The sequence below is a fragment of the Ostrea edulis genome, chromosome 1 (assembly GCF_947568905.1).
Source record: "Ostrea edulis chromosome 1, xbOstEdul1.1, whole genome shotgun sequence".
NCBI lineage: Eukaryota > Metazoa > Mollusca > Bivalvia > Ostreida > Ostreidae > Ostrea > Ostrea edulis.
Window position 1 is genome coordinate 101,527,070 of NC_079164.1, and position 17,731 is coordinate 101,544,800.

Here is a 17,731-nt window from a genome sequence, read left to right on the forward strand (position 1 = left end):
CCGTATAGAGTTCATCTCCCCAGAAATTGATCTTCCTGATTCGTCCATTGAATAGATATATAAACACAGAAATTCATTCATATGTGTGGAATATATAGGGCACATGCAATACCAGGGTTGCGTTTGATGTCACATACATCTATAATCCTTAGTATGTTTAATTTTCTAGAACATGTGAGTCTGTTTGTCTCACATTCAATATTTTGAACATCATTCTGGGGGTTCATACATCCATTTTCTAAGTATTTAACAAATATATCAAGTCCAAAAATATAGCAAATCAGTAATTTTTCCAAAACAATACGGGCGACCAGAATAAACACAATTTACTTTAAAATGCAATACATAGCGATTGCAAATATTGACTACATCGTACCGAAAACAAATATCTACATTTCATATCCATCAAATTACTAAATCCTGGCAATAGTTCACAAGAAATTTTGGTCTTCAACTAGAGAAACATTTGATTTTGTATTCTTTATAGGATTTATGAGATTGATCACCGTTTGTTTTATATATCCATTCAAAGTAAATTCCAATTTCATATTGATCAGAATACATAAGCGAATCAATATGAAATAACATGAGATATAACAATGTTATTAATAAAAATATATACAATTAATAATAATCAATCATTCTGTGACATATAATCACCTGAGGTTGACCCTTGAAGCTTTAATCCTTAAACTTAATTCAATAATCAATGATCAAACATTTATTAATTACGCACAAATTTTATTAATTGAGATATTGGATAGTGACAAATAAACAAACGCAATCAAAAAATCTCGTTAAACCAATCATCCCCCTTGAACCTGTTAGTTCCTTCATCTCCTGTCATAGGAGCACAGATAGACAACATGTTCTGTAGTTTCAGCATTTTTTAATAATGAACAGACTTCTTACAATTGTGGATAAAGTTGGGCGCAAATTTTGTAGAGGACTGGGGAGACATCTTGTATGCCAGAAAAGCATATTGGGCAAACCAGTGCCCTAGCTTTTTTTGTGTGCCAGTGACAGGTCCTCAGTTTACCAACTGATGGACAGGATATCAGAGACCCCGACCTCACACCCTGTCTCCTACTTTCTACCTGATTTGTTATGACCAGCCTGTAGCCTTCCCTCCTTTTTTAAAAGGTGGAGGGGGTCCAAGTACTTTAAGTTATACTGGGAACCCCAAATTGAATTAAACATCCATTATAATATATATGTAAACAGTTCTACTGTAAGCTCTGCCAATTAACTTTTTGTTGGCGAGTTTTGTACACTGTTACCGCCCTCTTGCTTTTTTAGCAGATGGGAGGAGACAACATATAGGGTGGACGTCCCTACATACCACAAAGGTCTCCCCAGTCTCCGCCACAGACAATGATACAATGTCCCCCACAAAATTGAGGCTAGGTGAAGAGTTAACAGAAGTGCAAGATGACAGGGAAATTACACTCAGTTGTTTTTTATTATTGAATTACGATACAAATTTTGTTGGTATATCCCGAGCTTAAGTTGATCTAATGTCCTTAGGCCAGCAGAAGAGTGGAGAACAAAGCCGATTGCCCTTACTTAGGGTAAAACAAAATAAAAAATATCCAATGCCCCCTGAATATTACTCTTAAAAACCGGGTTGCCTACTCCTGACTTGTAAGTGTCAGCATGGGCATTGGATGTAGCATTGACATTTACGTAGAGTAACCAATATTCCTGATTGATTTGGCCCCAAGAGGCATGAGGGTTAGCTGAAAAGCCTAGACGGTACTGTTCGTCATTTTGTACCATCCGGTTGAACGCGAGGCATCGAGTCTAATGTCCCTCGTTTACTTGAGCATTTCTTGTGCCCGAGTTCAATACTTTTCAAGTATAAAGCTAGAATAGATGATGAATGCAGAAATCCATATTTCAATGGTAAGGAAGGTATTGGTTTTTGACTTGACTAGACCAAATTTCCGAAGACGTATTTCCCCTTGCCCCCCCCCCCCTCCCCCCCCCCCCTTTCCCTAACATACCGTCAATTTCCTTGGCCGATTTCAGAAGAAGCGCCAAATCGATAAACTGGCTCTCCCAAATTTTGTGTTTTAATTTGAGAGGTATGGTTTGTCCGAAGGTATCGAAACAACTAACCTCCGGGGTGAGGATAAATTCATCGACAGAAAATCGTTTGCAGAATTACAGGCCGTAGCAAACTCACCCTAAAATCCACTTGGATTTTCTTAGAACTATCCATTTACCCAATTCCGGTCCTGGGCGGAGTCAGCGACTGAAAATGGAAGGGCTCGTAGCCTCATACGGAGGGATGGTTTCGCGGGGAGGCATTGGCGCATCTCCTAACGTAGTCTCCCTAGCCCCCGAGATGAGGAAACGACTTTTTGAACGGGTCTGAACCTCTTAGGTGGCATCTTGGCTTCTTGGTCGGATTCGATGGTTCAGCAAAAATTGATTGGAGAAGATGAAAAATTTGAGCTGCCGATGTGATTTGGCGGCCCTTCAGAAAAGGAAACGGAAGTGGAACAACTTTGATAAGTTGTACGTAAATAATTCGGAATTACACAACACAGCATTGGACATGTCGTACGCAGATGAGTCTTTAACACAAATACAGAGATCCAGGATTCAATTAATGGGGGATTATTTCATTATGCATTTCAATAATCCTTATCAAATGAAAAAGGTGAACATAACCAACGGTATTCAATGAAAGATGAAGATAACAGTGATCAATCTGAGGACTCAATCTCACAAATCATATAAAGAATGCAAAATTGAAAGCAGGACAAACTCAAACCTCTGGAAATACCAGAGGTGGATCAGAAGAAAGTATCCCCTGTTGACCGTTCACACCCGCCGTGATTTCATTTGGTTTTTCCAATCAGAAATGCAGCAGTATACATATTATGAATTACATGAAATATGAATGGGTTTAAGATGTAGGACCTTGTGTGCATGTAATTCTTATCATTTATGGCTATATATAAGGTTTGCAGACGTCGACACCTCTACAACCCAGAAACTTGTTATACAACACTACACAATGAAGGGCTTGGTAATAGTATGTATTCTATTCATTGTTGCCGGTAAGTTGCAGTCTCTTTACTCTGTAAAATGTTATGTATTAAAGTAGCTCCATCCTCATGTAACTTTCAAATATTAATGAATCAAAATAGAAAAATCTCATCAATTTAAACTTTATGTTATTGATGGCACAGGGGTTGCAACAGTCTCGATTGAAGTCAGCATTTCGCAAATTCTATAGTCGTTATAACGATCTAGTTCGTCTATACAACCTGTCATTGGGTCAAATGCTGTCTGACGTGTTTCATACCGATTGTTAAGCCGTTCTTGGCACACTGATCTTGACTGCGTTTACCTGATCAGGATATAGGGCTTACGGCGGGTGTGACCGGTCAATAGAGGATCCTTACTCCTCCTAGGCACCTGATCCCACCTCTGGTGTGTCCAGGGGTCCGTGTTTGCTCAACTATCTATTTTGTGCTGTTTATAGGAGTGTAGGACCTTGCATGCATGTAATTCTTATCTTTTATGGCTAAATATAAGGATTGCAGACGTCGATACTTCTACAACCCAGAAACTTGTTATACAACACTACACGATGAAGGGCTTGGTTCACTTAATAAAAGAATATCGGGTCACCGATTTCAAATTAATAATGGTGATAACCAACTTCTTTACAAACATTTTAATACACCGGACCACTCCATCTTGTCCATGAGGGTAAGGATTTTAGAAAAAAATTACCATTACACAAACAATCAAACATTAAGAACCCCTTTTCGTAGACAACGAGAAGATCACTGGATCAGGACCCTAGGCACTGCATTTCCATATGGATGCAATAATAATGTATATGATGTGGGGAATTGTACTAGTCCACAAGGAAATAACTTGAATGTGATGGGACTCTTTCCCAATACCAAAGACGGAAACGCAGTCGTGGACATCGTTCATATAAAAGACCAAGTATAAATGATGTCACGTTTGATTCACTTTTGCCTTACGTCAACAGACAATTAGGTACACATCATATTCGTACAAAACTTTACTCTATTCCATTAAGAGTTTTACACACGTTATATGAAGAAGCTATGGCTAGTCTATACTTAGATTTTTCAACACCTGAATATAGACTGAACTCTATGATTATGGATGTTGCCTACCACAGGCTCTATAAACCAGCACGGACCATGGATGATATTCCTTCCGAATCATGCCACCAGTTCCTTAACCTCAAACTTACAAACAAAGGAATAGATGCCGTCAACATCAGTAATATTCTTCGTCATAAAAGGGTTCAGTCGTATATTCCAACTTATTTCAAGTTCAAGTCTACACTCTGTATTTCTTACAGCTATACTTCTACTATTGCATCCAAACTTTTTAATTATAAACAAACTTTGCAGTGCCTAGATATAGACCATCTTATACGTAATCCACCAATATGTTCTTGTTCTTCATCTTCTTTCAACTATAGTCCAGCTGGACATGTCATTACTGGTGATGTTGATATAGTTGAAAATGAGGACCTCAAATCACTTATTCTAAAAGGTCCTAAATACAGAGAACCTTGGTCTTTTAATTGGCGACAGAACTTCATCTCTATTATGAATTCTGTCGAAGATTATGCCAGACGATGGGCTTAATATGAAAAAGAAGAACTTGATACATTGTCAGAATGGGTTAAAAGCATAAGAGGGATATTAAAATTCCGTATTAGACACATGAAAACAAAAGTACGTACCATCTATCCTTCTGTGTTTAGTAAACCAGAAGTGATCAAAGAATTACATGAGGAATATGTTTTGGTTCCAGCTGACAAAGCTAGTAACAACATTGTCTTTGTTTGTAAGGCTCATTATTACAACTGTATTTTAAACGAACTTGGCATTAATTCCACTTTTGGTAATCATACTTATACTTCAACTGCCCTTTCAAAAGATGAAATTCTTCAAAACCATGCTTCAGTTTTAGACACATTTAATATCCCATTCAATGGGTCGAATGAATATGAGTTACCGTACCTATACTGGATTCCTAAACTACATAAAAACTCTTACAAACAAAGATACATTGCTGGATCAAGTAAGTGCTCTACCAAGCCCCTATCTTTGCTCCTCACGAAATTATTAATAGCTGCGAAGGAGAAACTTCAAATTTACTGTGCGACTACATATGCCAAAAGTGGTGTTAATCAAATGTGGATTCTAAATAATTCTAAAGAACTTTTAGTAAACTTGAAATCACAGAATTTTTCCCAAATCAATAACATCAAAACCTATGACTTTTCAACACTCTACACAACCATTCCTCACGATAAATTAAAGAATAGGCTTTTTGGCATCATAGACAGTTGCTTCGTCAACAAAAACGGAAAACGGAAATATTCATATCTAGTGATCAGTCATTCAAAAACATACTTTGTTAAACACCACTCTGATTCCACGCACAAGTACTCTGAAGTTGAAATAAAAAATATGCTAGAGTTCCGCATTGACAATATCTTCGTGGTCTTTGGTGATCAGGTCTTCCAACAGTCTGTTGGAATTCCCATGGGCACGAATTGTGCTCCTTTCTTAGCTGACCTGTTTCTATATTCATATGAAGCAGTATTTATTCAAAAACTTCTACGCGAGAAGAAAAATCTCTCGCTGTGGCCTTCAATTCGACATTTAGATATATCGATGACGTTTTGTCTATTAACAATAATAGCTTTCATTCATATGTCGATTTGATATATCCCTGTGAGCTCGAAATAAAGGACACCACAGAGTCGTCCACTTCTGCTTCATACTTAGATATTTTATTGAAAGTAGACATTAACGGCAAACTGACATTTCAACTGTGTGACAAACGGGATGATTTCAGCTTCTCCATCGTCAACTTCCCATATTTATGTAGCAATATTCCATTATCACCTGCATATGGTGTTTATATATTTCAACTGATTCGATATGCAAGAGCTTGTTCTGCGTATAGTCAGTTTTTAAATCGAAGTAAGCTACTGACAAACAAGTTGATGGTACAGGGATTTCAATAGTCTCGATTGAAGTCAGCATTTCGCAAATTCTATGGTCGTTATAACGATCTAGTTCGTCAATACAACCTCGCATTGGGTCAAATGCTGTCTGACGTGTTTCATACCGATTGTTAAGCCGTTCTTGGTACACTGATTTTGACTGCGGACAACTCCGTTTACCTGATCAAGATATAGGGCTCACGGTGGGTGTGACCGGTCAACAGGGGATACTTACTCCTCCTAGGCACCTGATCCCACCTCTGGTGTGTCCAGGGGTCCGTGTTTGCCCAACTATCTATTTTGTATTGTTTATAGGAGTTATGAGATTGATCACTGTTCGTTATCTTCACCTTGCATTAACAACCAAAGAAAATATAATTTTACATGATATATTATATGTTGCCACTTTTTATAATGTCAGTCATGCATAAGCAGAGGTGCACATGTAGTATATGTCAACATCAGAAAATCGCACATTTTCATCAAACAACATCATGAAACTGGTTAAAATGACAAAAACATTAAACAAATATTTTCAACAGAATCATGTTTACAACAAATTATTCAACACGCACTCGATGAATTAAAATCGCATCATAATCACTTAAAGTTTTTAATGTCTAAGGATCATATAAATCTTGCAAAGCATCAATAAAAGTGAGATGATTTATTCAAAACAAAGGCTCTAAAAGTGCATATCGGTTTATAGAGACAATATATTGCTAGTTTCACAAAACACCCAACATTTGTTCCCAAATTCCTGGTGATCCGGACAACCTGCCCCTATAGATTTAATTTTAAAACATCTTGACAAAGGAAATTGAAAAACAGGTTCACTAAACAAAGAATTCCTCCATTTAATTATCATTAGTGTTATTGTTTCAAATGAAGGATAATGGATGCTTGAAATATGTTACATAAATTATAGACAAAAGTTGGTACTTGTTTTATTATTGCTAAAAGGCATTTCAATAATTCACCCCGACATTGCACCAATGTTCAAGTTTATGTCAATCGGGGTTAGTTCATTCTCCATAGTAAACTTCCCATATTCATGTAGCAATATTCCTTTATCACCGGAATATAGTTTGTATGTCTCTCAACCAATTCAATGAGTAGGAGCATGTTCTACATATGATCAATTTTTGAGTCGAGGCAGGCTACGGAAAAATTAATAGATGTTACAAGGGTTTTAGCAGTTTCGCTTAAAGTCAGCATTTTGCAAATTCTTTGATTGTTATAATGATTTGATTTGCAAATAGAACCTGTCATTAATCCCTTGGAGACCCGGGTTAGAATAGGTCATCAGTCGTAAGAGGCGACTTATTGGAGAGGCCTTTCGGATGAGACCGCAAAAACCGGGGTCCCGTGTCACACTAGGTGTGGCACGATAAATATCCCTCCCTGTTCAAAGACAGTAAGCGCCGAGCAAAGGCCTACATATTCAGCTCTTCGATTGTGATGTCTCCATATCAGTGAAAAATATTCCGAGAGGGACTTTAGACAATACACAACCAACCAACCTGTCATTAGCTTGAATGTTGTCTGACGTGTTTCATACTTATTGTTAGGCCGTTCTTGACTACGAATTACTCCATTTAGTTCAGGGCTCCATGTTTACCCTTATCTAAATACAGTACAATATTATCATTCCGTCAAACGCGATTAAGAATGCAATGTATATAGGGTACATACGGCTTAATGAAAGGTGAAGATAACGAACAGTGATCAATCTCATAACTCCTATAAGCAATACAAAATAGATAGTTGGGCAAACACGGATCCCTGGACACACCAGAGGTGGGGTCAGGTGCCTAGGAGTAAGAATCCCCTGTCGACCGGTCACACCCGCCGTGAGCCCTATATCTTAATCAGGTAAACGGAATTATCCGTAGTCAAAATCAGTTAATATCACAAAAACCCTCTTTTATGTATTATCTAGCATTGGAAGCAAAGGATACCTGTCTCGTCGACGCTGACTGCACATGCGCAGATTGGTTAATTCCCCACTGTCACCTTGGAAAATGTCATTGTCACCATAGCACCCACGAGTGCAACCATTCCTTTGACTGCACGTGTGAAGCCGACCACCATGCCACGTGTGACCATCATCTCTGTCATTGTCATCCAAACTCACCGTACGTAATACTTTAGGAAGAAATGTCTACGTGTAGGATGTTTATAGTTGTATCGTGGTTGTCAAAACACAATGGGCTAATTTCTATAATCGGGAAATCAAATGATGTAGAAATTACCCTTATGATTTTATTGTTTTAGATTCAAGTTACAAATGGCCTCAACATCTAGTTTTGTCTGGTTACAGTTTAGAATGTTTTCAGTTTCTCAGGAGGGGGCGGGGGTCAGGGTATTTTATTTTATTGTTTACCTGATCAGGATATAAGGTTCACTGCGGGTGTGACCGGTCGACAGGGAATGCTTACTCCTCCTAGTCACCTGATCCCACCTCTGGTGTATCCAGGGGTCCGTGTTTGCCCAAGTATCTATTTTGTATTGCTTATAGGAGTTATGAGATTGATCACTGTTCATTGTCTTCACCTTTCGTTCTTAAGTTTGTTAAGTTATTTGATTACTTGAAAATAGCATTATTCCATTCTCCCCTGCATATATATGTATATCTCTCAATCAAGAGCATATTCTTTGCATTGTCAATTTTTAAATCGAGGCAGGCTACTGACAAATAAGTTGATGGTGCAGAGGTTTCAACAATCTCGTTTCAATTCATCATTTCGCAAATTATATGGTCGTTATAACGATCTGGATAGCAATACCACCTATCATTGGATCAAATGCTGTCTGACGTGTTTCATACCAATTGTAAGATCATTCTTTACATAATAATTTTAACTATGGATTACTCCGTTTATCTAATCAAGATACAGGGTTCGTGGCAGTGTGACTGATCAACAGGGGATGCTTACTTCTTCTGGGCAACTGATCCCACCTCTGGTGTGTCTAGGAGTCTGTGTTTGTCTGATCCCACCTCTGGTGTGTCCAGGGGTCCGTGTTTGTCTGATCCCACCTCCGGTGTGTCTAGGGGTCTGTGTTTGTCTGATCCCACCTCTGGTGTGTCTAGGGGTCTGTGTTTGTCTGATCCCACTTCTGGTGTGTCTAGGGGTCTGTGTTTGTCTGATTCCACCTCTGGTATGTCTAGGGGTCTGTGTTTGTCTGATCCCACCTCTGGTGTGTCTAGGGGTCTGTGTTTGTTTGATCCCACCTCTGGTATGTCTAGGGGTCTGTTTGTCTGATCCCACCTCTGGTGTGTCTATGGGTCTGTGTTTATCTGATCCCACCTCTGGTGTGTCTAGGGGTCTGTTTGTCTGATCCCACCTCTGGTGTGTCTAGGGGTCTGTGTTTGTCTGATCCCACCTCTGGTGTGTCTAGGGGTCTGTGTTTGTCTGATCCCACCTCTGGTATGTCTAGGGGTCGGTGTTTTCCTTACTCATAATTTTATATTCTTTACAAGAATCATGAGATTAGTCACTGTTCGTTATCATCGCTTTTTCGTATATCAACTAATTCGATACTACGAAGATTGCTCTACAATCTGGCAACAGATATACGAGTAAACCTGAACAACTAGCAAATGTACAATCAACATGTTACAACCAGTGACGTATAACAAATCACTGTTACAGCTAAATCAAACTTATCTCGGGTTTCCTCGGACTTATCCTGCTTTCATTTATGCAGAAGCTGGGAGGAAGTGTCGGAAGACTTAAATTTTTCATCAGCCTTGGTGCAAATTAAAAACACTGATCACTGATTTTTGATTTGCACGCAGTGTTAAAAAAAATAATTAGTTTAGGACAGTTATAGTAGCTAATGGTAATATTATCTTTACTTTGGGAAGAAAAATAATTTATCATGAAAAGTTTTCAATTCTTAAAGGATTTAAAATAAATGTCTCATGATCATCCGTACAAATGAAATAAAGGGATGGTCATGAAAATAATTCGGGATAGAATAATTTTTCCTACGAACAATAAGGATTATTTATCCCACCACACCAATATTGAATGGGATTATTCCTATCTAGCAGTGTATATAACATGCACAGGATAATTTCTCCCATACAAGTAACGTTTTATAGGATACAATAGGATATATTATCTTAAGGATTTTTTATCCTATAGGATTATGATAGGATTTTTCTAGGTGTTACAATCCTGCCATTATCCTCTAGGATGTTTGTCTTTGAAGGCTGATGTCTATCATTCTACAAGGATAGGTGATCCCAACCATGGATTATGAAATAATGCTAAATAATCCCATCATATGCACTTTGATTTTTCTCATAATCTTTATTATGAGGGGTAGCAAAATATGCGGACTTTTCCCGAGTTAAATCTCAAACTGGTTTTTTTTTTTTATTATTATTATTATTATTTATAAATTTTTTATTTCACAAATATTGACATAAGACAGAAGAAAATTTGTCATTTTTTTCTAACCACTTTCACACACTTTCATACTCACACTCATACTTTTGTTGGTACCGGGAAGTGCTTACATTTTTAATATAATTGTAAGAGAAAAATGATAACAATACAGAGCTCGAGTAAATAGATAAAAGTACATGTGGCTTCAAAAGTAGAAAAAATATTGCTTGAAATAGCAAAATTATGAATTTTTTATGGTGTCAAAAAGTGTTTTCCATACATGCCAGGTATTTTCAAATTTTTGTATTTCTAAATTCTGATACGCAATACATTTTTCAACCTTGTATTTGTTGTATAGATAGAACAATAATTCCAAGAATCTTGGCAATTTGGTGGGTTTTTTTCAAACAAGAAAAAATATATTGTTTTGTATATAGGATAAGGAAGTTTACAATTCTGTTCCCTTTCGACAATGGGAGTTCACCTAATAAAATATTAAGTACATTAAAACCTATTCTTTTGGAAGTTGTTTTATAAATGTGCCAGATTGCTCCATAATATAGATACTTTTTCACAGCCAATGAAAACGTATTGAATTGTCTCAACTTCATCATTACAAAAGGTACAACAATCAAAAGACACAACATTGATTTTTTTTTAGATAATAATTGACAGGCAGAATTTTATGAAGTAATCTATATTGTAACCATTGGATAGTAGAGTCCTTGTTAGTCTTAAAACATACAGTAAAAGCATCCTTAACACATATCTCTATTCCATAAGCTACCAGATCTAAATTCCACTTTGAAACAGAAGAAGGTATATCATGGTTTACATTTAACTGTTTGTAAACAGATTTAGTACATTTGGTTTGCAAAATCAAAGGTTTATAATATAATGGAATATAAGGTGTAAAAGATCTATTGAATAAACCTTTGTTTTCAAACAATTTCAGATGAGTTGATATTGCACTCAATACACTGTTATATTGTAATACACAAACTTGGATATCAAATTTATGTTGAAAAGGGTTATGTGATAAAAGATTCCCTTTGTCATCTAGGAAATCTTCTATGAGTTTTACACCTTTTTTATACCAGCTTTTGATAAATAGTGTTTTCATACCCACTCTAATATTTGAATTATACCACACAGGAATGCTGGGATAGGTTTCCTTGTAGAAATGTTTGTCAAAGGATTGTATTACATGGAGCATAGAATTAAAAACATCTTGCCAAAAAATATTGTTTTCTGGAATGACACATTCAGAGATAAATGCATCTCCAAAATCAAGTAATTTGTGAACAAAATCATGACCATTAATTGCTTCAAAAATATCTACCCAGGATTTATTTCCCATCAATAACCTTTTCAACCATGAACTTTTTAAAGACATGATAAAATTGTTGATGTCCACCATTTTTAGACCTCCATGATGGTGGTCTTGAGTTACAATAGAACGTTTTACTTTGTCACATTTTCCATTCCAAATAAATTCAAAATTATCTCTACTCAATGAATTAATTATCTCCTTTTTCGGTGTTGGTAGTGATAGAAATAAATGGTTTATTTTCGGAATAATTCATGTTTTAACCACTGTAACCCGACCAATTGGTGTTAGAACTCGCCTTTTCCAATGTTGTAGCATGCTCTTTATTTTAGGAATCTGTATGTTGTAGTTTAAATCTGTAATTTGTTGTAAGTCTACTGAAAAGTTAATACCTAATAAATTGAAAGTTGTTGAACCCCAGTCAAGTTTCCATCTAGTGTGATGAAAGACCTGATTTGAAAACTTTTTAGATCCGATCCAAACAATTTTTGTTTTTGAGTTATTTACCTTTAAACCAGAAAGTTTAGAGAAAAAATCTAAGGTATCTAATGCTGTAAAAAGTGAATTAGGTGTCCCATCAAGAGCAAGTGATGTATCATCTGCATATTGACTTATTTTGTGTTCCTTATCACATATCACAATACCTTTTATATCCTTATTTTGTTTAATTAAAATTGCAAGAATTTCTGTACAAAGGAGGAACAAATAATGAGTTCTTTCATATCTGTCCATAAAATTTGAAAAATTCTACACTATATCCATCACTACCTGGAGATTTATTGTTTTTCGTATTTTTTAATACTTCAAACACTTATTTTTCAGATATTGTTCTCTCCAAAGACTCTGCAATATTTTTGTTCAACTTTGGAACACAATTGTGAATAATTTTGTTAAGATCTTAATCTAAAAGTTCTGAATCTTTATTTGTTATTGTATATAGAGTTTTGTAAAAACACTTAACTTCATTAAGTATATCTGCCTGGTAATAGATCATACTATTTCCTTCAACTTCTAATTTTTTAATAGTTTATTTAAATAATTGCGTTTTTCCAGATTGCAGAAATACCTTGTGGGGTTTTCACCTTCTTCTATCCATCTAGCTTTAGATCTTATGATATGACCTTTCATTTTTTCTTTTCTGAAGTTTTCTAAAATCAACCTCTTTTCTTCAATAAGATGCAAGTCTATGTTTTCCTCAGTTTCTAAGTGACCTATTTCTTCAAGTAGAGATGTTTCTTGCTTTTCCCTTTGTTTTTTTTGTTTTTTGTAGGAAGAGTATGAAATAGTAACACCCCTTATTTCCATAAGTAAAACCTCCAATAGTATACTATCATCAATAGATCTTGTGTTATCCGTGTCACTTTTACTATATTGTCTACAGACTTTATGAATAGTTTCTTTGACTTTCTGTACATATTCTTTATCTGAAAGAAGACTATTATTGAATTTCCAAAGTCCACGTCCCCTTTTAAAAGAGTTAAATTTTAATTCTACAACAACTATGGAGTGATCTGATCTATAACCAGGTTTAATTAAGTAAGTTTCCACAGAATTGGACAAACTTTCAGAGATTAAAATGTAATCTAGACGACACTGTTTTAAGGGTGTCTTTTTATGCCATGTATAAACTCGTCTATCAGGATTCAAAATTTTAAAATAATCTAGAAGTTGCAAGTCATCCATAATTTCTAATAATTTCTTCCTTGCTTTTGGGTTATTTATTGAAGTATAATTATTTGTATCAATCTCAAACTGATCATGTTTCTTATTATAGGGGATAAATACAAATGGAAGGCCATGGCCTCATTACCTTATAGCTCCAAAATATGTATATATAAAAAAAAAAACAAAAAAAAACTAGACACCTACTTTCTATTTATAGGTTTTCCTTTCAAAATAAAAGGTCGGAGTGCTTTCAAAAAATAAAATTCATTGAAAACATTGAAATTCACAAACTTGAGATTGGAATAATTAAATGTATAATTACCTAATTTCCAAAGCAATTCTAAATAATAACTAATCTCTATTCAAAGTTGATGTATTAGATTAGAACGTAAAAACCTAATTTATTCAAATGTCATGTGCAACACATTTCAACGTTGGAAAGTACCTGCATTTCTTTTGTTCGTTAAGGTTTTTTGCCAAATCATGAAGCTCTCGAAATGATGCAACTGCAAGTTTAGAAGAAAAAAAATTTAATTCATGCCTTTGAAATATAAACTCTTTATTTTTCTTAAATGGTGAATTTAGAAATTTTGAGGGACTCATAACATTTTTATCTCTGCTCGTTATTGGAATTATGATGGCACGAACTTTCAAAACATCCTCGTTTTCCTTTGATCAGAAGTTGTGAGATTGATTACTGCTCGTTATCTTCACCTTCTCATAATGTTTTAAAACAGATTACTCTCTACAGACGATAGCTATAAATGGAAGTGTGTATTTAATGTACATGTATATAGTGTAGGGAATAGGAGATCAATCAATAAAGAGCAGCGGAAGACTGGCGTGTGTGTTCGCAATGCATGCACTTAAAGTCTCGTAAATAGAATGCATAGTATTTTATTGATATTCACACAAAACGGGTTCCCATAAAACAAAATTACATTTCTCTTGTGGTACATCTGTGGTTATGATGATGTGCAGACGACATCAACTTGACGACAAAGGTAACCATCTTCCCATCCTCACTCACATTTTTATGAAAATAAAGAACTTGTTGACGACATAAACCAGATCCGCATTGATAATCAAATCGAATTAAAATTCCATACGAAACTAGCAAACCTGTTCTCTTCAGTTTAATATCAACCAGATGGGATTTTTCACATTCGAACATACATGCATTCACTACCTAAACAATCAATCCTCCTAGTGTTGAAGACAATGTGATATACAGCGAAGTGCACATATACACTGCAGACACTCAGACTCGTCCCACATGTGTAAGGTCGGGGTTCGAATCCCAGACCTATGTCGTTGAAATAGGTACTGACAGTTCAATCGCCAAACGCTCGGCATCAGGTGTGAATGTCACGGGTCCTCGGAGATAACCTTAAAAACGGATGTCCCGTGTCACAGTAGATGTGGCACGCTAAAGAACTCTCACTGTTCAATGGCTGTAAGCGCCGAGCATAGTCCTAAATTTGAAGCCCTTCACCGGTATTGGTGACGTCTCCATATGAGTAAAACATTCTCGAAAGGAACGTTAAACAAGATGCAATCAGTCAATCAAACTCTTTAGTCATCCACATCCACCTCAGGAACTGAATCTACATCAGGCGACAAGTTTCAAAATTTGGGAGAAGGGACTTACTAGTACTCAACTCATATCATTGGATGTACTTATCTGAAACACTACGCACTTCGTTTCTTGCTGTTGAACGTTTCTGTCCAAACTGGTTACAAGTAAAGGGAAATCACAAGCAATGCGTACTTATTATGATGAACATGGAAAGATAATGAAAAGTGATCAATCTCATAACCCCCATAAATGATACAAAATTAAGAGTTGGACAAACATGCACAGACCCCTGTATATACCAGAGGTGGGATCAAGTGACTAGGAGGAGTAAGCATCCCCTGTCGACCGGTCACACCCGCCGTGAACCCTATATACGGAGTAATCCGTGGTCAAAATCAGTGTGTACAGAACTAAATCGTGATAAACCCGGCCACGCCTTCAAACAATGCAGGTCACATGCAGCATCTGAAAACATTTACTTGACCTATTTAGAAAATTTCCACATGCTCCAAAACGTTATACACAGGTAAAAATCCACAATATATTTTACTGCAATCGTATGAAAATTATTATGGTCCACGAATTTTTTTCACTCATCGTGAAATTGGGCACATATGGGTTTTTAGAAGCATATGCAACCTACATGTAATTGTTAATTAAGACAAAGATGTTTTTAAAACCCTCCCGCTTTTTGAGACAAATGGATCATGCCATGAAGACAGTGATACCAATACCAAATTTGGGGGACAGGCTAATTTCCTACTAATTACATATTCTCTAGTGATGAAAAACCTTAAAGAATCTGTAATTGACCTAATACTTTCCGAAGTACCGACAAATTTTAATTTTTATGAGAAGGTTCGATACTTGTAACTGATATTGTATCATTGCTAACCTCCGTATTATTCAAGCCGACTTCTCTGAAATGTGTTACTGGTTATGTTTACACGTTAGAATTTGGAGATTTGATACACAGTATACATGCAGTTATCTGTTTCAGGTGATGCAGCGCTCTAGATGATACGTTTAGATGCGTTTCTGACTAACTTGATTCAGAATAGCTGCAGATATTGCACATTTCTTTACCTAGATACAATTCGACAAAATAATAAAGTTTACAGTGATAATGTTGACAAGAACAATCAACGTTAAGTTGTGTACAACCTCATCACTAGCTTCATGTGGAATAATTCCCTTAAAGTTTCATTGTATATAGAGGCAAACACCGGGGCGCGAGTTTTAATACCTTGTACCTTGATAACATCATCTGGGCCGTTGGGTTATTTTTAAACTTCACTGTACCACGTGGTTACGTGATTAGGTCTGAGTCGTGTTTTATTGCAACAATGTTATTTCTAATCTCTATATATAGAAGAGTGCACCTTTCAGATAACCTATCGATGTAATTTTGTCTGTGATTACAATACTTGAAATAAAATAATGACAGCACACCACGCCCTGACTATAGTGTACCCGCACAAAGTCAATCTTTTACAGCTGTTGAATAAATGTTTTATTTCTCCATTTTCCCTTTTCAAATGAAATATGCAATATGGAATATGAAAAATCGACTATGAAGATTTTTCGCAAACTACTCCACGTTTTTTCTGAGTTTCTACTCCCCATATGTATACACCAAAGAATAATTTTCAATATAATTTTGTTTTGACATTTCGCGTCAGTGCACATGTATATATTTTATATTTTTACTTACAGCTGAAGCGCATGATCTTCCGCACGCCACTGGTATTAGAAGCACCTGTTTTCTTTTCTAATGTTTTGATAATTGTAGAGCGACATATGTGTAATATATAATAAATTTATATCACAATCAAAGTACTGAAAGTAATGACACAAGTAAATTACTTGCAGGGTCCAATAATTGCTTTAAAAAAATATCCTGTATGGATTAGTTCTCAATTTCGTGTTAACTAATACAACCTTATGGTATTCCGATACCAGATTATATGCAGTAAATTCATAATGAAAAATCTGGGGGTTTCCCTATCTTTCTCGATCATTAATTGATACATGATGCAAGTTTAGAAATGATACCTTATAGCTAGTGTTCTAATGTAATTACTTCGAATTTAAAGCCCAGACTAATTACAGGGGGGGGGGGGGCTTTTTTTTGTAAATGACCATTACGCTGTCCTACATGACCTTCGAACAAAACCCTTTTTTATGTATGAAAAATGTAAACAACATCTGTATCAAACGAATTCTCAGTGAATAAGATTTAGCCTCCTTAGATAGGTTTTATTCTGAAATATTTGCTAATGTAAAAAACAATGACTGAATTCCAACATTCTAATTACTGTTTTCAGGAAGGAAGAAAAATATATCAGTTCAACATTGATGATAAACGGATAACAAAAATTTGATTTTTTTACGGGGTTAGAAATTTGATGAAATAATCCGTTGATTGATTGATTGTATCTTGTTTAACGTCTCTCTCGAGAACTTTTCATTCATATGGAGACGTCGCCAAGACCGCTGAAGGGCTTCAAATTTAGGCCTTTGTTCGACGCTTACGGCCATTGAGCAGTGAGGGTTCTTTAGCGTGTCATACCTACTGTGACACGGGGCCTCGGTTTTGGCTGTCTCATCCGAAGGACCACCTCATTTAGTCGCCTCTTACAGGATCCGAACCCCGGCCTTCCGTATGCGGGGCGAACTCTCTAACCTCTAGACCATCGCGACGGTCAAAAATAATCTGTTACAATGTA

At 36.0% G+C, this 17,731-nt stretch overlaps 1 long non-coding RNA gene across 1 annotated transcript; it reads left to right on the forward strand.

Moving 5' to 3' along the window:
- The first annotated feature begins 2,951 nt into the window (after positions 1 to 2,951).
- On the forward strand, positions 2,952 to 16,838 carry LOC130047091 (uncharacterized). Its single transcript, XR_008796139.1, has 3 exons — positions 2,952 to 3,071; positions 7,971 to 8,166; positions 16,719 to 16,838. It is a non-coding gene; the product is annotated as an uncharacterized LOC130047091 (long non-coding RNA).
- The last annotated feature ends 893 nt before the right edge of the window (positions 16,839 to 17,731 follow it).